This window comes from Arachis ipaensis, chromosome B9 (assembly GCF_059453495.1).
Source record: "Arachis ipaensis isolate K30076 ecotype BB chromosome B9, ASM5945349v1, whole genome shotgun sequence".
NCBI lineage: Eukaryota > Viridiplantae > Streptophyta > Magnoliopsida > Fabales > Fabaceae > Arachis > Arachis ipaensis.
The window spans coordinates 16,207,242-16,231,545 of NC_142444.1; the positions used below are offsets into that span (position 1 = coordinate 16,207,242).

Here is a 24,304-nt window from a genome sequence, read left to right on the forward strand (position 1 = left end):
TTAAATTGCATTTTGTTTATAGTGGCCAGCTTAGACAGTGTCGTTTTCTTTTTGAATTGTTCACTGTGCCTTAAAAATTTGGTATAGTCAAAAGTGATTGTCCTTTTATTGGGATCAAAGGGTAGATTGATTTTCTTTTTTCATTCACATGCCTTTTTATTAATAACTCGTTAACTATTCTAACATGAGAATGGATCCAAAAAAAAGTAAAATCGCTGTTGAAATGACAATGTAATTCTTAAATAAAATATCCTTAACCATTCACTAATTAACTGCATAAGGTACACCAAATTTTGGTAAGGAACATGCTGCGACTTCTACTAGGTACCAATTCCATGATTGGATAAATACTAGTAAGAACCATTTCCATGAATGGATAATGACATGTCTTCATGTATTAACAAAATGCCACAAGGTCCTAACCTATTTACTATTGGCCATATCCCCAATTAATTTTAAGTAGTGGTAACTGGGGAGTGTGGAAGTTGTGCTCTAGGCTGTCGACAGGACCACTAGTTTCCACACACAAAAGTAGCCATCAAACTAAAACGAAGTTTACGGTACCCTATATTGACTAAATCAAAATAAACCAAGAAATTACTAAAAGATTACAACGACATCAAGGCCTGTTGGCATGATAATCAAAGATAGCCTACAAGAGTATGCTCTATACTTATGTCGCTGCCCTAGTTGTTTATGGAGAGTCACTCCTTAGTGCATACAAGTTTCTTCCAAGCGGCCTCTACCTTGGAATCCACTGCAGCCCTCACCTCGTTGCATTCTAAAAGAACTATTCTCGTTGCCGTCTTCATCCTCAACTTCAGTCAGTCCATCTAGCAGTAATTAAAGGAGAATCGTGAGAAGCCAACACTTGCATTTATCAGACATAAATAAATTATTTTGTTAGCCAAACCTGCCAAGGAAGATTGCCTAGTGTGAATTTGCCCTCCATTTGGAGCCAGTTCAACATCCATAGACATGAATCATTACTGCATAACAACAACATAATAGGGAATTCGTGAAGGAAAAAATAGCCAAATAAGTAACAATGCTTTAACTGAACTGCATTAGTCAATGTGAATCGTAAATTTACCAGTCCGGGTGGCAAGGGACTCCTTCCGAGTACTGAACCGGTCCCCATGTCGTTGGATCAGCAGAAACATGTGTAAAATTCTTCAGGTTTCTATCCTGCTTGAAAATACTCGCTAGCATCAGGAGCTGCACGCGGGTCAGATGTTACATGAAGAACTTACTCATGAAGACATTCGCGACAGTGTAAACAGAACTCATTTTTAGTAATCAAAATCGTTAATCAATTTTTGATCTACTCACAATAGTTTGCATGTTGCATTCCCTCCGCTCCTTATGCTCAGGGGCTCTTGTGATGTCTAGGCTGTACACAGCAGCATGCTTGATGTCCACAACCATCAGGTACCATGTGTATGTTGGTTCGCATACTGGCACAAAAACCTGTCACCACAACCAGGTCAAAGGACTTTTTAAATTGCTTATCAACATAAACAAGAAGGAGAGTTCAGTTCCTTACATGTTCAAGCCTACTTGTTGCCGGCATCCATCCGTTCAGGTATCTTTTCATGTGTTATGCAAGTTTCCATGGAGAAACAAATCTAGTAGGCTTGAAGTAATGACAACGAGATATGTGTACTTAGAAATATTGATCATTTTTTCCGAAAATGTAAGTACCCATTTTGCATTCATCATATGTTAGGTCCATGTGAACCGTTGGCCTAAATACCATTTGGAACCCCTAACGAATCAAAAACAAATTTAAGCATGAACATTAGTGAATATATACGTTTAAGAAATTTACATTATCGTTATGACTATGTTAAGCACACAGTATTTCAATGACTTGCCAGTGGAATTGACAGAACGGGAGAATCCATCATGTTGGGCATCCCGTATGGTTTGAATCCAGTCCCACCATGCATAAAGGGAGTAGGCATGGTGGCCTGCTTTGTGTTTAAAGCGGTTGTGGGCTGGATACTGAAGTGCTTTTCTGTTGTGTTCGTTGGCTTCGACTCAATCGGTTCCAACTTTGGGATCTTCAGTCGAGTGTTACACTTCTTGGGTAAGGAGAATACATCACACACTTTAGTGGTGCTCTCAAACTGAGACAGGTTAGGCAGTTCCATGAAAACCTGCACAAATTAGCCTTATGAGTTTCTCATTTATTTTATTTTCAAAGGTAACGATTCAATAATTTTCCACGTTCACAGACTTAACCTTATCACAAGCTACGGCAGCAGATTCATGTGTAACACCACTGGATAGGCAGGTCCTTTTTGGCAGTCCAGAGCACCAATAATGTGAAAGCGACCCCTTTGGGAATCCTGACCCGGCCTTGCCTTGTGTGGGACGAGGAGTTGAGAGTGTCTCATCTATGATGATGTCATCATTATAACCGAGAGAGTTCGGCACAATGATATCTAGCGTTGAGTTGGTTTTCGTCAAGCAAACTGTCTTCCCTTTCTCTACCAACTTCTGGACTTCGGAACGGGACCCAAATGCATTCGTGACTACATTTCTGGTTTCCTTGTGTCGTAATAACTCAGTCTCGCTGATGGTGTAACCTTCTACACCGACCATCCCTGCTGCTGTGCATGATATAGTGGTAGCCGCAGTGGGACTCCCCATCTGCTCGGTTAGCAAGGATTGGATCTTTGTCACTGACTTCCCCGTCTGGAACATTGGCCGCTCCAGTGCTGAGATGCGTTCTTCTAAGGCAACTGTCCTAGCATCGATCTTCTATGAATTTGGTGAAAGAAAAGTTGAGCATTAGTAATGAACGGGATAGTGGTTACAAAACTATTGACATGTTTCGCATTTTTAAATAGGATGATGAGAGATTGGTGAGTTGGAGTGGAAAAAATTTATTATAACACAGTGGACGAAAATGGGATCACCGCATGTGGGTCACACAATGAAGTTCAGTGTATCCGGTACAAAAGATACTGACTTTGTTCCAAGGCGAGGCACATTTCATGTGTGTGTTGTACGAAAAAATATTTAAAATCCCAAGTTTAACGCATTTCTTAGTAGATAATCAGATACGGAATTAAAACGAACCTCAAGCAGATTAACTGTGAGCACAAGTAAATCATCCTGTTGGACCTTCAAATCATGCATCACGTTCTCCCCCGGCCTGGCTAGAGCACTCTGTTGCATGACCAACATTATGAAACATAGTGTATACCGTCAAAGAAAAAACAATACATACTTGGGAAATACACAGGGAAAAAGATTCTCCAAGGAACACCTTAAAAAGGGTTTCCGAAAAGGATAGCCTTACCACATTCATTGTTAACTCCAAATTAAGAGTTTTGGTTCCGTCTTCTACTGAGACGCTTTCAGCAGGACCCAGTTCTAGGGATGGTACGACACTAGAACAAAAATAGAGATGCTTAGTCCATGAAATGAGTCGTCGTAACGAACAGAAGATGAATATTGACAAAGCGAATTAGGGGAAGGACGATCGAAAATGTCCAACAACAAAATAATCCCATAGATATAAGAGAAGCAGATAGATACTTACGCATCGTTTGATCCAGGATCCTGCGACTCGTTCATCTCACGCCCATTGTCATCCACTCCCGACATTGTATTTTCGCGAAGATCTACCCTTTCCAACTGAGAACAGTACAGAGATAAGGTTGCTTTGAGAGTTGGAGTATTCCACTACTTCAGTGACAAATTGCTATTATAGAACTCCATTCAGTCATACTGGAGTGACTGTGACCACTGATTTGACCTGTTCGGGTTGGCCCACTTGCTTCTCGGTAAAAATAGGAACCTTCAAATAAGTAAGAACACAACATGCTTGGCATGTCACTTAAGAATACATCTCCACTTTATTGTAACTAAATGGCTTTGTTAAGTATGTAAGATCAGACAAAACGAAAAGTATTCACCCCTACCCTAATGCTTGTTCTTCGGAATTTTGAATTTTGTAATTTTCAACATTATCTTTGCCGCTACACGTTAAGCAATCCATCTTTTCCATTTTGATTAGGTTTACTAAGATATCAGAAACCCTATCTGAGATAGTGACGTGTGGCTGTGTTCTCCGACTGTATAACCGTAGCCACTACTGCTAAGCAACCCAGTCCCTATACCCTATGTGGAAAGCATACCATTTTCTACTAAAGGACTCCTTGTATTCGTTTATTTTGAAAATTCAACTAAAATCTACGCTAAAAACTAGTGGGCCCATTTATCTCAATGTAACTGTTCGGGAAGCCCAGTTAGGGAGACTTGGCTAAGGGACACTACGAGAGCATTAGTAAGCTACCACATTTTACCAATTGCATGTCAAATTAATTAACCAGAATATAATAAACTAGGTAAGATCGGTGGACCAAGAATTGCATCATAGATTGTGAATTTTCTTTTTCTTTTATAAGCAAAGAAAAAGGATATCAGCATAAGTGCATTGGAGATGGCCGAGGTAGATACTGCACGGAGAAATATACGTAAATTTTGTTTTAGGACTTATGTTAAATAATTCTAATCTACATTATGTGTTAGATCTTCCTGAAAATTATATTTAGTTTCACCAAGGGTTTTTCAAATTCAAACCGATCCAAATTAAACCGCTCATCAAATCCAATCCAAACCGAAAATCGATTAAAATCGCACTAATTTGGATTTGATTGGATTTTTTTTTGCAAACCGCTGGATCGGATCGGACATCAGATCAGATATACTTTTAATAACCGATCCAATCCAATCCAAACTGCACAACGTATTATAACATTATTATTTTATTATTATATTTACAATTATACTTATAATATGCTCAATTTGTTATATATTTTTATATTATTCATGTATTATTATTATTATTTATTTAATATTTTACGTTTAAAATGTTATTCATTTATTTATTTTAACTAACCTATAATTTTATTTTTATTGTTGTGTTATCATTAGGTTTTTAAGATATTGTTGAGACTTGTTATATGCATTTAATTTTTTAATTGACGAAACCGCAAATCCAATCCAATCCAAACCGCTTTAAATTGGATCGGATCGGATCGGGTTTTTTTTTTTAAGTTATCCAATCCAAACCGCACCGCAAGTAAAATTAGTGTTACGATCGGTTGAATTTTTCACTCAAAGCCAAACCAAACCGCACCGCGAACACCCCTAGTTTCACCTACAACAAGTTATGGCTAAGTAAAGTGTTCATTATAAGACAGGCAAATATGGTTGGCTTTTGTGTTAATGTATATTTATTTAAGAGAAATAATATGAACATTAAAAAGATTTAATAATCGATACGACCAAAAATAGGATAGAGCTCGCCGAAACGAGAATTTTGACACCAATTTCGCAAATTTTCACCCTAAATTTGGACCGAAAGGACCGAACCGGTTGAATCGAGTTCCAAACCGAACCGTGGATCCAACCAGACCCATACTTAAAAAGGGGACAGACGCTCTTCTTCCCCATCCTGCATCAAACACGCTGAACAGGTTAGGGAAGTAACTGAGCACCCTAACCTTTACTCAAATTTCACCTCTCATTAACTTCTGAAACGGAGCTTCGATTGAGTTAACCCTAACTCAAACACTACCCTCTTGATCTCCGTTCACACTCAACGCAAGTGAAGAGCTTTTTCCTCTCTCCGTCGACGCTCTTCTTCCCCATCCTACATCAAACACGCCAAACAGGTTGGGGAAGTAACTGAGCTCCCTAACCTTGACTCAAATTTCACATCTCATTTACTTCTGATCCGGAGCCCCGATTGAGGTAACCCTAACTCAGACCCTACCCTCTTGATCTCCGTTCACACTCAACGCAAGTGAAGAGCTTTTTCCTCTCTCCGTGGACGCTCTCTGTGTCGCAGGAGCTTCTTTGACCAATGCAGCCGCCGCTCGCCTCGTACGATCTCATTCACCGGTTCAGAAATCACTGCAGTCATCGTACAGGGAAGATCGCTGCCTCCGGTGGTTGCGGAGGTAGTCGAGTCGTCGTCGTTCTCACTGCTCTGGGCCAAGCCACCTCCTTCATGGATTGGGGACTTCTGGGTAGAAACGGAAGCCAGATCGTCTTGACTTGGAGCAACTGGGGGGTGATACTTGCAAAGATAATACGACGCTGAAATCAGAATAGATCAGAGAGGTATAAAGCATGTAGAGTGATATATTTTTTTGTTTGTGACAAGTGTGCAGGGTGATGATAATTATTGTATCCTATCTTATCTAGTTAAAGTAAGGGAGGTATTTGAATATGAATATTGCTTAAAGAGTCTAGGGGGCCGGTTCGAGCCTTTTAAAAGGAAGAAGCAGGTAAAAACTGGTAACCGAGGTGGAAGACCGCTTCCCGTGGGGGATTCACGGGCTACATCCATAACATAAACCTAAAAAATTTTAATTATGTTAAAAATTTTAAATTTTAATTTTTAAAAATATTAAAATACTTTAATAAATTATTTTTTAAAGAAGAAAACAATTTTTGAAGATTGATTTTAAAAAAACTCAAATACCTTTTAGTTTGTTGCTAAAGGACTAAGATATCCTTTTAAGCAATAATTTAACAAAATATTAGATTGTCTTCATATCATTAAATAAGATTATTAATTGTATCAATTAAGCACTCGAATTAAATATTAAAAATACTAAGATAACCTTTTTATTTAAATCTAAAACAATTAAAATAATATTTTAAAATTAATGTTACAAACATTAAAATTAATCCTTTAAATTAAGATTATCGAATTATATTAGAAATTAAAAAATTCAACTTTTAAGAATAGTAACATACTGATACAGTTTACTCTGGGAGACTAAAATGTGATTTAGCATAAATTTAAAGAATTTAATTTTGATGTTGTTACTGTAAAATACTTTTATACGTGTATTCAATTATGTAGTGACATGTCAGCAAAAATAACTACGTTTTACATTAATAGCATGATTGGTCATCTAAAAAAAATTATAATTGAACGACTATGTAAAATATTTTACACAATTAATATATCAGAATTAAATTTTAATTTAACAAAACAAAAATATCATGATTGTTTGATTGAATTATAAATTAGATGGTTGAATCTAATTTTTAAAACATTAAAGTACCATGCTGGTTAATTTTTAGACCACCTTTCTGAAAAAAATTTTAAGATTAGTACTAGATTTTAGATTTATTTCAATTTGTTTTCACTTTTATACGTAATATTTATATTACAACATACGTTTTATTTCCATATCACAATATTTTTGTTAAATTATTCATATAATCAATTGTCACCAACATAAAGAACGGCGAATAAAGTATAGGAAGAGTTTCAGATGTACCTGGAATATTGATGTTCCAATTGTTTTAACCGTGGATCTGAATTATAAAAAATATATATAATATATATTAATTAAAATCAACATTTAAAATAAATAAAATACCGATATTCTCCGATAAACTTAAAATTTTTCCTAAAGTATATATTAAACTACATACTTTAAATTAATATAAAATATTAGAAAAAAAGATTTACTAAATTGTTTGAACCAACAGAATAAAGTAAACATAACGATAATATAATTGTGATGAGGAACTTATCTAAAAATTAACATTAATATGTGTTTATGGATAAAGGAACTCTAAACGAGTTTAGCTTTCTTCAACTTTAAAGTTGAAGTGCTGAGCTTCCATTCAAAGCAGAAGTTGCTCATTCTTTCAAATACAATGACAGGTTTTAAAGAAAGGACATATTTGATTTTAATATTAAAGAACTAATAATGTGATAATTAATTTACGTAGGAATCTAATTTACAGTTTAAACTTCTAATTAAAAATTTTTTAAAAATAATATCAAATTAAATTTTTTGACAAATCCAAAGAACAAATTAAATTTAAAAATAAATAGATAATTTTAAAAATCTCATTTCCAATGAATTTGAAAGGCATTCTTTAGTTTTTTACTATTCTTACTTAACTCAACAAACTTTTTTAGTGCGTGCCATAATTTTAGCACCACTATTTTTTAGATGAATTTTTAGTCTTCTTGATATTCAATGTCAGGATTGTGTAGTTCTTCTACTATTTAGTTGAACAATTCTACACCCCCTCTTCTATTGTAGGCCCCATAATTAACGGTGACAATCTCTTAGGGTATTGAAGTGTTTTCGGCCATTTTCTCTTATCCTGAAATCTCACCGTTTGTGACAACCAAAATCACAAATTGGAATACGCCCCGACCGCTAGGTTTCTCCAAGTTGCATATGGTACCGTTCTTATGAAACGTGTTCAGCGTTGACTCCGTAGTCAACTACAAGCCCTGTCTAGTGTGATGCGACGTCCATGAATAGACCACACCAACTCCTTGAATTTGTGTGCGCATATCTCGAAAACTACAATGCCAAATTTTCCCCAACAAGCCTCCATCAGCCTCCAGAGACATTATTTGCGATGATAATCCAAAAAAGGACATGCTTTTCACAACTCAGCTATAAAATCCTAGCACCCCCAAACCACAGAAATACTACCGCCACCACAGTTTTCTACAGCACCATGGAGCGTAGGATGCAGCATTTCACCTTCTTCGTTGTAACAAAGGGAAATAACACCGGAGTATATGCTTCCTTCGATGAAGCCAATAGGTAGATTCTTAACTATCCAGAACCCGAATACCAGGGGTTCAATAGTTATCTTCTCGCACTCCATGCCTATGAAGCTAGGATGGCAATGATACGGGCAGAGAGGGAGGCAATTGCAGATGTCATGGCTGAGACAGGAATAGTGGAGTCTCCTCGGCGTCCACCCCGAACGCTCCCAACCGCTGATGGACGCGTCACTCCCGTTGTTGGTGGTAATAGTATCCTTCTCTCACTTACAAATGCAACTATAAGAACGTTTCATATGCTGTTATTAATTTGTAGTTATTGATTGTTGAAAAATAACCCATCCCATTAAAATTCTAGCCTATGAATGAACAGGAGCCCCGATAGTACCAAGTGATAAGAGTGCATCTCATGACTTCGCCCTTAACAACAGCATGGAACTCTGGCTGACGATGTATTGCTACGACACTGCGATCCCCGCCCCATGTTTCTTCCGTGAGGAGAAATTTCACCGTGATCACGAACCCTTGTATGCCTTCAGTGTAATCATTCCAGGAAACCCATACGGGGTAGACGTCAGTGCCAAGGGTAGGTACTCCTTCATTGAGGATGATGCCAGGGAAGACGCCGCTTTCATGATGCTGTCTATTCTCCTACAGAAAAAGGGTAAGGAGGTGAGGGACTTCAACTACCTTCGTGTCAGGGTGCTACAGCGGGAAGTAGCAGATCTTCAGAAAGAGGTAAGGAATCTGGAAGATAACGTGCGGAGGCTTAAGTCGGAATACGAAAGCAGCATGTACTGTGTCACCCCGTAGTTTGGAATACAAAGGCAATTCAACTAAGGCATTGCTACTGTAATTTGTGTTATATTTCTGTCTTTGTCTGATTTAGTTGGTTTATCCCTTTTAGTGAGACGCGTTTAAGAATCACAGAGTACTGTTTCAATGAAACCAATTTGGCAAAAAATGTTATGCTCAGTTCTAAACTTACACAGAGTAACCAGGCATCACAATAACGTTGCTTTGTTTGGAGAACATAGTGTATCATAATCGTATCACACGGTTTACATAGTTCGGAACAAGTACCCTTGGAAATCTAGGTCCGCTCCCAATTTTTCGTGGTGCAGTTGCCGTTCCATTGCTCTAGAGCATTCGTAGCAAACTCAAATGAATATTTAAATGTATATGATATGAAACCTCCTTCAATATTTATAGCCAATTTTGATTTTTGTTTGAGGGCATTTTTAAGTTTATAATGGTGGTTACTTTGATAATAATTTCGTGAGCTTAAATAATCAAACGATTGTGTTTTGAACCGTGAAATAATGGTACATGTATTTCGGCTTAATATCTTATTAAAAGCACGTACATGACATTTTTGGGTTTTCCAACAAACTAATTTTGCTGATGTTGGATTCTCTATGAATATGACAGAAATTTCTGAGAACAAGAATCAAAGCTCATCTGCTATTTGGTATTTGATGTTGAGTCATCTTCGACTTGAAGAAACAAAGCTAATGCTTACTAAATGATCCTTGAAACGATGAAGCAATAAATAATAAGCGATGAATTTCAGGGGAGGTTACTGTATACTTTATCATGCATAGCATTACCTAAGCTCAGGGTAGGTCAATGTAATTCACCACAGAAAACCACAAGAATCTTAAGATCTGGTGCAATTGTAGATTGAAATTGAGATACATTTAATTAATGACCAAGAATTTTACGAGACATATCCAACTACAAAAATTCATGATAAACTCAAAACTGATATAGGAAATGCAAAATAGATCAAAAAGAATTTAATTGTACAATGCAACTATGCAAGTAAGCCAAATCAACTACTAAATTCTGTACATACTCTTTGACACCTACAACTAATAAGCAGAGATGATTTTCTGCATAATAAAATGAACACAAGAAAACGATAAACAACTTCCATGAGAAACATAAGTGATTCACTTGCTAAAAGAGACATGAAAATGTTGAGCACAAAGTACATTAAGAAGTTGAATTCATCTCTTAGCCCTACTAGGAAGTAGAAAACTAGACTTGATGAAATGGAGATGAGGAAAAGGAATGGCAGCTGGACAAGAATTGTCCAAGTAAAAATACTAGTGCACTTGAATGCTGGTTAGATTCTTCACATTCATGCATCTGATTGAGACTGTATTTCTTCCTTGAATCAAAGTCTAAATACCATATAAATTCAGTACAACCCGGTTGATCCATTTGCAGCATACATACATTTCTTTTATATATTCAACATTCTCTGATCAATGGAGAACTTCTTTCATCAACCAACTGTCATGCAAGTCACACATTTCAGTTAAAAGTGGTAAAATTTAAGACCAGTTTGAAAATCTAAAAATATATCAACCAAAAAGAACAATACAGAACACAAAGTTGGCAAATACAAAGTACAAAACAGCTAAAGTGGTTCATTGTTTTTTCTCTTTTCTTCATCAAGTAAGAACAAAACTGTTTAAAGGGACCAGAGAAAGTAAAGCAAGGATCTTTAAACGAATCCAAAATCTAAATAAAAAATAAATAAAAGGGAAGAAGAAGCGGTGTGAGAAAAATGGGAAAAAACAAAAACAAAAATAGGAACAATACAGAAGCATTTCTGAACCAGATAAGCTTAGAAGAGAAACATGGCTTCCAGCCAAGAGAGCAAAGCGTGTCTTTTCCTTCCACTAAACAAAACACAAAACCCATGTTTTGATTTCCATAGAAAATGGTGACAGAATCACAAGAAAGAACCGAACTTGCACCTTCGTAGAATGTAAAAGAACAAAAAGCACTGAGAAAAATGCAAAGATTCCTCTTTTACCTATGTTACATACTAAAACTGAAGAACCAAGCCAAAACAATGTAGAAAGATGCAACATTAATCTTATGCTAATAAAGCTTTTAGTGCAAATAACAAAACAGAACAGAACAAAAAATGGAGAGAAAGAACAGCACCTGGATCTAACTAAGCATTCAGCTGAGTTGAGCTCAAAGAAGTAGTGAAATGTGAAAGCTTTGACAAAGAGAAACACTCAAAGACAAAGAGAAAGACCAAAGCTTTAAGCTCATATGCTATAAAGACACTGCTGACTGCTCCACTTCAGTGTATTGTGTAAACTTAGAAAATAAATTATGCGATCATGGTTTATATTTTATTTGCTATTAAATAAAAGGGTAAACTATACTTTTTGTCCTTAAAGTTTGGCAAAAGTTTCAAAAATATCCCTAAGTTTTATTTTGTTTCAATTTTGTCCCAAAAATTTTCGATTTGCATCAAATATACCCTCGACGGCTAAATTTTCAAAAAATTTAAGACCAATCTAACAATAATGCATAAAAATTATGTTTGATTTACTTGTGTTGACGGGTTGTTATTATAAAATTATTGTTGAATTGGTCTTAAATTTTTTGAAAATTTAGCTGTCAAGGGTATATTTGATGCAAATCAAAAATTTTTGGGACAAAATTGAAACAAAATAAAACTTAAGGGTATTTTTGAAACTTTCGTCAAACTTCAGGGATAAAAAGTATACTTTACCCTAAATAAAAATATAAACTTTGCTTATATTAGTATTTAGTAGTCACACACTCACCCAAACCTCATCCAGTATTATAGTTTTGTATGCATTTGCTTTTATTTTATTTGCCACAATGCGACACAGCTGTGCCACAACAAGATACACAATCTAAAGAAATGGAGAGTAACGTTAAATTCAATAAGTTTCTTTCCAACAAAGAAAAAATGCTGAATATATGCAGCCTCCTGTGGCCAGCAAAGTCAAAAACCACAATCACGTGTACGGCATTTCATGCTTCGAAATTTATAAGGTAGGAAAACTAAAACAAGATATCCACAACATATATGTACCTCTCCAACAAAATCCCCTTTTTCATGTTGCGCAAAATGTCTCTCCCGTGTGTGAAATTTGGTCACTTCAAATTGCATAACGTCTCCCTCATGCCTGACGAAAACATGATTGCTACCCAAAGACCAAACAACATGAAGCCATAACCTTGCTATTCTTCCTCGTCTGATCCATCAACCTAATGTGCGCACGCAGCCTGTTGTTATCCCCGCTTGTGTGCCTCCTCCTCATGAAGTCAGCAACAAAGACGTGCACATTAACAGAAGTTACTGCATTTTTAATTTCTATTGCGTAATACTTCGACGGAAAAATAGATTATAAATCAGATCAGTTTCAATTACCTGCATTCCTATTGGATATCGTACTAACAACAATCATCATAGAATGTGTTGCCAACATCACGAGGTAGCATCAACTTTTTTTAAGAGAAATATTGGAAAAGCCTGCGGAAACGAATATTGTTGGAGCTACCAATTGGGATGAAATAGAAGTAAAATGGAGCAAGAAAGAAAATGATAGTGTTTGAATGAACAAAGGTTGAGACAGAGTTGTAGAGTTATTGGGACTAAAGCAAGAGTTTCTCGTGGAATTTAAGTACAAAGGAGAATCTAAATTTAAATCCACGGCGATTCGTTCGACTGCTTCCGAAATTGATTACTCAAGTTTCAGAGGTTTTCATCATATTGATCACCATCATATGAATAGGAAAATTATTTCCCATACGACGGTCATCTTCATGGAAACTTATCAAACTTGAATAATCAATCTCGGAGTCACTCGAATGGATCACCGGGAATTTAAATTTAAATTCCCTGTTATACTCAAAAACAACGAAATAATCTTGCTTTAACTCCGATAACTCTACAACTCCGTAACGACCTTCATTCAAACAAACACTAAAATCTTCTCTCTTCCTCCATTTTACTTTTATTCCATCCCCAGCTGGTACGTCCAATAATATTCAAGTTTTCAAATTCCATTACAATAATTCTTTTATCAAAATTTATGCCACCTATTATGTTCGGCAACATGTGCTCGTTTAATTAGTTACAATCGACTAACAAAACTGAATAGCTACTTAGTAGTTTCAGGTCTGTCCACATCTTGCTAACATTTTATTTTGAACACGAAACATGCAAATTTAAATGGGTCCTCAGTACTGTGTCTTCTTTCAGAAATCTACTAAATAGCATTGCGTTTCAAAATAAATTTTTGACTTCATAACAAGTTCAAACGCAAAATGTTAATTCTGACCATACCTACTCCTAGTCAATATTTACAATTAACTAGGCCATACAAGAAGCGCCTCCATTGCAGGAAAGTATACCTGCAAAAGAAAATTAATTATTGTTCAACTCCACATTCAAAAAGTTTTAATTGGTTGCTGCTACGTAAATTCTCAAAAATGAAGACCACGTGAAGAAAAACGCCTTGACAAGATATATTAATCAAGGTACTTGGTCGAATAAAAAAGGTTACATCAACTGCTTACAGATAAAGCTCTCCTATCTCTTACCAAGCTGCTAATTTTTCCTTCCCTTAAAAAACGGTTTTGAACTACTAAGAAATGCAGCAGATCTTACCTGGTGAGATAATGAATGCATGAATGATGAGAGTGATTTATTAATGTCAAAAATATCAGTCAATATATTATAGGTCTGCAAAAGAAGTAGCTGATCAATAGGAACGAAATTTTTTGGTATATTGCAAACTAACAAACATACCCAGTATAGGAACACAAAAAATGCATCCCTGAATTAGGAGACACAAAGTTAATAAAACCCTTTTTTGTTTGCATGGACCAAAACAAATGCTACTAAATTTAATATGGTTTCCAACTTTCACGTGACATAAATTTATAATAAGAACTATCCTTTACTTCTCTTCAGGTACTCAAATTCTGTTACTAGCTTTCTTTAAGACATTCACAAGAAGTTACAATCATCTTCATGCCAACATATTATAACATTTATTTAATTCACAAATTTCCATAAAAATTTTACAGCGTTTTCAACACATACTTTGAATACATTCAAGGTTTTAACCAATCAAAATTCACATTTCACGACCATATATTCATAAACTATTCAATATCGGCATCCAAGCAACAACATTGATCTCTAACTGGGAGAATAAAAGATAACCAAAAAGCCAGCAACTTCTGATGCAACATGAAACAAACCTAATTATCAACTTATTCAGCAATTTCGGGCACCAAACAACTGTGTGTGACATTATTTACCAGCACTAATCTCCTTCTTAATTAATTATTTAATAATTATAAGGCAATCATCAACTGATTAAAAAAATGACACAAGGACAAACTTCAACGTCACTCACCTCGCCAATTGATACACACCAACTGAATTGCCTATGGCAGAACAATATTGGTTTTGCATCCGCATCTGTCATCCCATACATTCCGGCAGTAATCTATAACCAAAAATTTATATAAAATAAATTCAACAACTAAAATTCAACAAACGAATAACCTCTTTCATAACCAAAATTAGAATATCAGGATCTCCAAATATAGGTGGTTATACTTACATTTTTTCCAACGTCTGGGTATGCTTCCTACACTTGTCCCACCACACTGCACACTCGATCGGTAATCGCTGACATCAACACTCAGGATTTCATCCACCTAATACGACAGACTTTCAGATTCATCGGAATGCATCTCTCTCAGCCTCTCTCAAACAGATCTCGGAGTAACCAAATTTAAACGAAGTTTCATATCAACAAAGAAAAATATCACACACCTGAATGGGAGAAGATAGGCACCATGACTTAGGTAGCAAACAAGAAGGCATGATACAAAAGATGAAGAGGACGTCTCTGATTCTGATTGTCTTGAATTGGGGTTAGAGTTTTTATTATCTTTCATCGTTACTTGGAACCTTCTACATTCACCCATTATGTTCTTTTCGTCTTCGGATAAGATAACGCAATCTTATCCTGAACCAAAACCCAAGCCCACCAATCACACCAGCATGAACACGAACCACAACCTCCCACCGGATTTCACTTGACACTATCCACATTGCTTCATAAAGCAATAAGACCATCTCTTAAACAAAGGGCTACTAAGCATTGGCATAATCCAATAACACCAGCCTGGCCCATACTTCAAATACCTCACATCCTGGCCCATACTTCAAATAACTCACATCCTGGCCCATACACTTCTCAGTAAGCCGTTCCTCAAGATAGCTGGCTTTCAATTCCACCAAAGCGCCACCAAGGGGCATTAACGACCCCTACTGCCTTATAAACCACCTAACGGGAGATAACCGCAACATGAGGTCACGTCATGTGGTGCGCTAAAAATTTTATGCATCATTTTACCTAAATCCATCTCAATCATAATCGTTTGTTTATTTAATTGTTAAATCCAATGGACACTTTACATGGACCATCAGAGTTCCAGAAAAGTGGTTTGGACCATTGGAAAACTTTCCAATACTATAATATATTGTCAAACAAATCTAATATAAAACTCACTAAATATATTACACTGTTCATCTACCTTATATAACAAAAATCAAAATATTTATCATTAAAAATTCTATTTAACTATTATATTCAAACTTACCAAATACATATAATGAAACAAAGTTTATTACATGTATGAATAAAAAGAACAAATCCAAATACGCATATCATCGTTGAGAAAATATTTAAAAGTGAGGACCAAAGGCTTGCTAAGTAGGACAATTTTCACACAATGAAGAATAGAATAGAACTTTATTTTTACTTTGACATATTATGAGCACTTGAAAAGTCTAGTTAGGAGTGTTCATAAATTGGGTGAAATAAGGGTGAGCACGGGTAGCGGGTACCCGATTATCTGTTCGAATTCGAACCGAACCAATTAAATTGGTTCTGGAACCAACGGGTAATCGGGTCTAACCGGAACCAAATCAATGACCTTTGATAGTGATTGGTTCGGGTATCGGTTCTGGGGGTGCAGAATCCGAACCAACCCGTGAATCCGATCATATATTAATTAAATAAAAATATATATATGACTTTTAGTGAGATTATTCACTATTAATATGTTTAGATTTTAATGAGTTTAGTTTTTAATGTATTTGGTGTTTAACATATTTAGATTATTTATATTAATGTTACATGTTTATTGTACTTGTTGAATTTTTAAGATAAAAAATTGGTTTTTTTATGAATTTCAAAGTCATCGGGTACCCAATTACCCGAACCGAACCAATCCGTTCTACATCGGTTTGGTTTGGTTCGGATACATACAAAAAAAATATAAATCCGAACTAAATCGAACCAATTACATTTTGATCGGTTCGGTTCTAATTTCACATTGAACCCGAACCAAACCGACCCGTGCTCACCCCTAGGGTGAAATCGAATTTGTTCTGACTTAGATTCGATTCTAAATATACACTGGATCTATTTTTTAGACCCTAATTCGATCTTAGACCCAATAAAACTTAAATTTTTTTTGCCACAACTATATGGGTCCAAATCGGATGAAAATCGGGTTTTTAAAGCTTTAACAAAAATTTATAAAGAAACTTATTTACAAAGAAACTTATTTATGAAGTACTTATTTATAAAGAAGGAACTTGTTACCGAAAAGTTGATATTCATATTTGAACTTAAATTTGTACATAAATTCTAATTTGATGCTTCTTTGATCTATTTTCTAATTCAACAAGTGTGATTAAAAATAAAACAATAAGCTTATAATTAATATAACATAATATTGAATTTAATTTAAAACATATATATCTTTTTTAGTTCTCTTAGGTGCACATAAACTCGGTGGAGCCGGATTCGCCTTGACCCGGACTTGGCCCGAAATAATGACCGGGTCTATTTTTGAGACCCTTATCCGACCCTAGACCCGGTGAAATCACACCAAATTAGTCCTTAAAATGTTCGAAACCGGGCCGGGCTGGGTAATGAACACGCCTAAGTCTAGCTATGTTTGGTTGGAAAAAAAAAAGTAAAAAGAAAAAAGGTAGCAAAAAAAGAAATAAAAAGAAATAAATCGAATAAATTATTATTTTTTTAGATGTGTTTGGATTAAAGAAAAATAAAAATAATATTATAAAAAATAATTTTACTTTTTTATTATAATATATTTAAAAAAAGAATAATATTGAATGCAGAGAAAGATAAGAAATTTTCTTTTTTTTTTCTTTTCAATATTTGAGAGAAAAAAAATTTGTGAGTCTTATCCATTTTTTTATATTATTCAACTTTTTTTCTCTATTTTTTTCTCAACTAAATAATAAAAAATAATTATTTTCTTTTCAATTTCCTTTCCTTTCATTTCTTTCCTTTCCATTTCTCTCAAAAAACTATAATTAGCTAAAAATAAGAACGAGTTTTTGAAATAAGAGTGAGACGAGTAACTTCATCTCCTCAAAACAAAGTAGGCACCAAATTCACTTTAAGAGTCCGTTTGAAAAGTTTCAAAAGCTATTTTTTTGAACTTTTAACTTATAAAAAGTCACATTAATATTATTTAATACAGGTTTTTAAATATATTTTTAACTTTTTGGAAAGTTATTTAAGAGCTTTTGTAGAAGTCAAAATATTTGACTTTTCTCTTTTTCAAAAGCTATTTTATCACTCTTATTTGTTAAAATAAGTTTAAAACAAGTATTTCTATGACAAAGATCTGAATACAAAATAACTTCTTTATAAGTTATTTTTAATACAAGTCCTTATGTTTTTTTTAACTCTTTTGGATTTCTTTTTCCAAAAATACTTAATTAAGTTATTTACTCAAACTGACCTTTTGTTTAGAGTCAAAATGTGTATTCTATGCATAGTTAGTAATTAGTTATAAGATGTTTAAAGTCAAAATGTGTATTCTATGCATAGTCAGTAATTAGTTATAAGGGTTAAGTACAATTTTGGTCCTTAAGGTATAAGTCAAAAATTTTTTCGTCCCTGTTCATACCCTGACCCAACACATAAGCCAGGCCCAAATAAAGAAGCCCAAGTACAACCAATACATATCCGACCTCAAAGAGGACGGGAGACGCGTTACAAAGAGCAATTCTATTCATAACTAATTCCTATTATCTCTCACCTACTTTCAGAAGAAAGATCTTATCAAATTCCTAACAAAAAAGGTTAGTTATCCACCACCAAAAGTAGAACTATCTTACGAAAGTGATTGACTCTACACTTATAAATACCTAAATACTCTTTAGGTATATTCGAATCTAATCTACACATAAAAAAACATACTTAAACCTTTGCTAACTTAAGCATCGGAGTCTCTTGCAAGTACCACCCCACCTCCTCGCGAGGAACTCGAACAGGAGCCCCTCGGCATTCATACAAGTCGGACATTGCCCCTAAAGGAGTTTGGACCTCACATCTAGACCCAAAAATAACCCAATTTCAGGAAACCCTCGGAACATTGATGTCGTTGCTGGGAACCTAGAAGTCAACATCCTCCTACGGCAGACGATTAGTTTGAAGACAGACCCACAATGTCTGAATCAGAACCAGAACATCACAATCAAGGCACCGATGATAGAGCCATTGTGATACCTCCTCAGAGAGCAGAAGAATCACACGGAGAAGGCACTTCGAGAAATCTTCATCATAGCAGAATCAACTCCGATATTCACCATCCGGAGAATGAAGATCAACCTCATCCAATAGAGCTTTTGGGACTAGTCCATGAACACCACGGACGACTCGAACAACTCGAGCAGGAAATAGAGCGACAAAGAGAAGTTGAAAGAGATCTGAAAAGAGAGATAAAACGGTAAAGAGAGCTAGAAGAAAAGCTCTTGAAGTTAGAGGCTGGCCTCCAAAGTCGGAACTGTCGTACAGCACGGGAAGATATCCCCTTTGAAGGAGAAGATCCTTTCATCAAAGAGATTATGCGGGCTAGGGTTCCTAGAAACTTTAAAAGCCCCAACATGAGTTTCTATGATGGAAGACCGACTCAAGACATCACCTAAGCAACTTCAAGAGTCGAATGTATCTGGCCGATGTCTTCGATGTAACTCGTTCTAAAGCTTTTCCGACAACCCTCACAAAGGCAGCAATGAAGTGGTTTGATAACCTACCACCTAGGTCGGTCACAAGCTTTGACAACCTTGCAAGGAAATTTCTTACTCATTTTTCCATTCAGAAGAACAAAGTAAAGCATACACTCAATCTTTTGGGAGTCAAGCAGGAAGTCGGTGAAACTCTTTGAAACTACATGGAGAGATTCAGCAAAGCTTACTTAGAGGTCCAAAATCTAACCACTGAAGCAGTAATAATGGGGCTGGTCAATGGCCTCAGAGGAGGACCCTTCTCCCAATCCATCTCAAAACGTCATCCGACTTCCTTAAATGAAGTGTAAGAATAAGCTGAGAAATACATCAACATGGAGGAGAATGCTCGGTTAAGGGAGCCTGTTCCTCGACAAACAAACTCCTATCAAGCTCGGGAAAAAGAGAAGGAGGCCAAGAAAAAGGAAGAGTATAACTCAGACAAACCACGAAGATATCACAACTACACCCATTTGCGAGTCTCTCTTGTTGATGTCTACAGAGAAATTTGCCATACCGAGAAGTCATCTTATCCTCGCTCAATTAAAAATAAGAAAGAAGGAAGTCGTTCAGAGTACTGCGAGTACCATAAGCTATATGGGCATTCTACAAATGATTGTTACGGCCTAAAGAATGTGATAGAAAAATTGGTTAGAGAAGGTAGGTTGGACAAATATCTCATAGAAAGGTCGGATGATCACAGGAAAAGAAGAAGGGACGAAGAAGATACAAGGCAAAGAGATCGTCCATCCCGAACTCTGGAAAGGCATGTCCACATGATAGCAGGAGGATTCATCAGATGAGGATTAACCAAGTCATCTCGTAAAAGACACTTAAAAAAAATTTATTAAGTCGAAGAGAGCAATGAGATTCCCGACTCTCCTACCATTTCTTTTACAAAAGAAGATGCATAGGGCATAATACCCGATCATGATGATCTCGTGGTAACTACCATGATACTCGCTAATGCATACCTTCACAGAACTCTGGTAGACCAAGGAAGCTCAACCGATATCTTATTCAAACCCACCTTTGAAAAATTAGGGCTGGAAGAAAAAGAATTGAAAGCATATCCCGATACTCTCTTTGGACTACGAGATGCACCCATAAAGCCTTTATACTTCATTTCTCTACATACTACCATTGGTAAAGGAATGAAGTCTAGGACTTTGAGTATAGACTACATTGTAGTCAACGTAGCCTCAGCTTACAATACTCTAATAGATCGGTCAATTTTAAATCGGCTTGGTGCTGTCGTGTCCACCCCCACCTCTGTATGAAATTTTCGACGTATGCAAGGATAGCCACTATAAGGGGAGACAAAAAATTAGCAAGAAGATGCTACAATGAGGTGGGGGTGGACAAAGGCCACAACCTAAACGGAAGATAAAAGAGGTACAAGTCAGAAAGACCACTAAAATTGGAGCCAATTTGGACAAGGGATTGCAGGAAAACCTTATTAAGCTTCTATACGAAAACTTCAACCTCTTTGCTTGGAAGGTATCTGACATGTTCGGGATTGATCTCGAACTCATGAACCACAAACTTGCCGTGTACCTTGGATCCTGACCTGTGCAACAGAAATGACGAAAGCTCTGACCAAACGAGCTCAGATCATTGAAGAACAAGTTCAAGCACTGCTAGAAGCTGGGTTTATCAAGGAAGTGAAATACCCCTTGTAGTTAGCAAATGTTGTGCTTGTGAAAAAGAAAAATGGAAAGTGGAAGATGTGTGTCGATTATACGGACCTCAATAAAGCTTGTCCAAAAGACCCATATCCCCTCCCCAACATTGATGTATTGGTAGACTCATCTTTAGGCTGCCAATATTTATCTTTTATGGATACATACTCGGGATACAATCAAATCTCGACGTATAAGTTGGATCAAGAGAAAACATCATTCATCACCCCAAGGGCGAATTATTGTTATTTGGTCATGCTATTTGGATTAAAAAATGATGGAGCCACTTATCAAAGGTCGATGAATAAAGTGTTCGCATCCCATCTCGGAAACTTGATGGAGGTATATGTGGACGACATGCTCGTAAAAACCAAGGAGGAAGCAAAAATCTTGTCCGACCTCTCACAAGTATTCGGCACAATAAAGAGGCATGTGATGTAACTAAATCCCACAAAATACACCTTTGCAGTGGAAGCCATAAAATTCTTAGACTTCATGCTCACACAAAGAGGCATTGAAGCCAACCCAGACAAGTGTAAAGTCATCATGGAAATGAAAAAGCTGACTTATTTAAAAGAAGTCCAACAATAAAATGGCAGGCTAGCAGCACTATCCAGATTCCTGGTAGGATCGACGTTAAAATCCTTACCCCTATTTTCACTACTTAAGAAAGGATGTCAATTTAAATGGACTCGGGAATATGAAAAAGCTTTTCAAGATTTCAAAAGTTTTCTGAGCCAACCACCCATCCTTACTCGACCAAGGATAGGAGAGGAACTTGTACTATACCCAGTTGTTGCTGACAAAGGCATAACCTCGGCCCTTATTCAAGACGATAAAGTTGGACAATAACCCATCTACTTCATTAAAATTAAACTATCAAAAGATTGAAAAAATTGCTTATGCTTTGATTCTGGCCTCTAGAAGACTCCGACCTTATTTTCAGGCTCATACCATCAAGGTCCAAACCAACCAACTTATAAAGCACATCCTCTAGAAGACAGACATAGCAGGACGGATGTTATAATAGGCTATAGAACTATTCGAGTTTGACTAAAATATAAAATTTGTACAGTAATTAAGTCTCAATACCTCACTGACTTTTTGGCTGAATACATAGGAGAAAAATATGGAACCTCTACAAGTTGGAGTTTATATGTGGATGGATCTTCCAACAAAATAGGAAGTGGGGGCAGGAATCATCTTGAAAAATGAAGAAGGGACTTGAATAGAACTCTCCCTAAAATTTGAATTCTCAACTTTTAACAATCAAGTTGAATATGAAGCTATGATTGCTGGCTTAAAACTCGCTAAAGAAAATGGAGCTGCAAGAGTCACAGTTTTTAGTGACTCCCAAATAGTAACTTCCCAAATCAATGGAGATTACCAAGAAAAGAATCCCAACATGAAGAGATATCTCGAGAAGATACTAGAACAGCTTGGATAATTTTCGGGGACAGAAGCCCGACATATATCTCGAAAACTTAACAGCGGAGCTGACGCTCTCCCCAAATTAGCGAGCACCAAGCCAGGAGATAATAACAAAAGCTTGATCCAAGAGACCCTACAAGAACTATCAATTATCAAGTCGGAAGAAGAGAGGTCGGACACATTAACAATCTTCAACTTAAACCTAGGATGGATGACTCCAATTATCGAATACCTAAAATTCGATATCTAACCTAAGGAGCAAAAGAAGTTAGAAGACTCATAAGAGAGGCACAAAATTATACTTTGGTGCATAAAATCCTCTATAAAAGAGGAATATCCACACTCTTACTAAAATGCATCCCAACTTGCAGAATTGAAGAAGTCTTAGAAGAAATTCATAGCGGCATCTGCAGAAATCATCTCAGAGCTTGATCACTTGCTAAAAAAGTGATCTGAGCCAGTTTCTTTTGGTCGACATTACAAAAAGATGTCATTGACTTTGTCAAAAAGTGTCCACCTTGTCAAATACATACTAACTTTTATGTAGCTCCTCCCGAAGAACTTATTAGCATAACATCACATGGCTTTTCGCAAAATGGAGTCTAGACTTGCTCAAACATTTTTCTTAGGCATCCGGACAGGTAAAATACCTCATTGTGGGGTTGACTACTTCACCAAGTGGATTAAAATAGAGCTAGTAGCCATAATTATAGCTCTAAGAAATCGAAAATTCTTGTACAAAAATATTATCACTTGATTTTGGGTGCCCTATTCTATTACCACCGATAATGGTACTTAGTTTACCAACTCGACCTTCAGAAGTTTAGTGGCAAGTCTGAAAATTAAGCATAAATTCACGTCGGCAGAACACCCTCAAGCTAATGGACAAGCAGAAGCAGCAAACAAAGTTATATTGGTGGGACTAAAGAAGAGATTACAAGAGGCAAAAAGAGCATGGGCCGAAGAACTCCCACAAGTTCTGTGGGCATATCGGACAACTCCTCATTCTACAACCTGAGAATATCCATTCTGACTTGCTTATGGAATAGAAGTCATGATATCAATTGAGGTAAATGAACAAAGTCCAAGGGTAGGATTCTCTGATGAAGTGAAAAACATCCAAACTCAGAAGGAAGAGCTTGATTTCCTCCCAGAAGTCCGAGAACAAGCTCGGATAAAAGAGGCAGCACTAAAACAAAGGATGTACACAAGATACAACAAGAAAGCTATTAGAAAAAGCTTTGCCACAAACGACCTTGTTCTGATAAGGAATGACATCAGAGTAACGAAGTCGGGTGAAGGCAAACTTGCAGCAAATTAGAAAGGTCCTTTTAAGATTATTGAAGTCTTGGAAAAAGGCTACTATAAAGTGTCTGACTTACAAGGAACCGAGCTCCCTAGGTCATGGCACACGTGCAATATAAAAAGTTATTATAGCTACAAGTGAACCTCGTTCCTTGATGTACTCTTTTTTTTACTGACTTCATGGTTTTTTCCTGAAAAGGATTTTCCTGAAGGGAATTTTAACGAGGCATCATAACGAGGGATAAGGGTTAGGAGTTTAAAAACTCTTAGTAACAAAAGCATTTGTAAAGTATTTCTTAATAAGTTATTCATCTTTCAAAAATTCCATTATTTATCCTACGATACATACTAACTTAAGCTCGAAAAAGCGCAAAAATC

General features: G+C 36.1%; 1 long non-coding RNA gene across 1 annotated transcript; it reads right to left on the reverse strand.

Moving 5' to 3' along the window:
- Positions 1-14,801: 14,801 nt before the first annotated feature.
- Positions 14,802-15,436, reverse strand: LOC148543865 (uncharacterized). The gene is made up of 3 exons (XR_015899257.1): positions 15,225-15,436; positions 15,010-15,106; positions 14,802-14,892 (listed from the first exon to the last, which is right to left on the reverse strand). It is a non-coding gene; the product is annotated as an uncharacterized LOC148543865 (long non-coding RNA).
- Between the last annotated feature and the right edge of the window lie 8,868 nt (positions 15,437-24,304).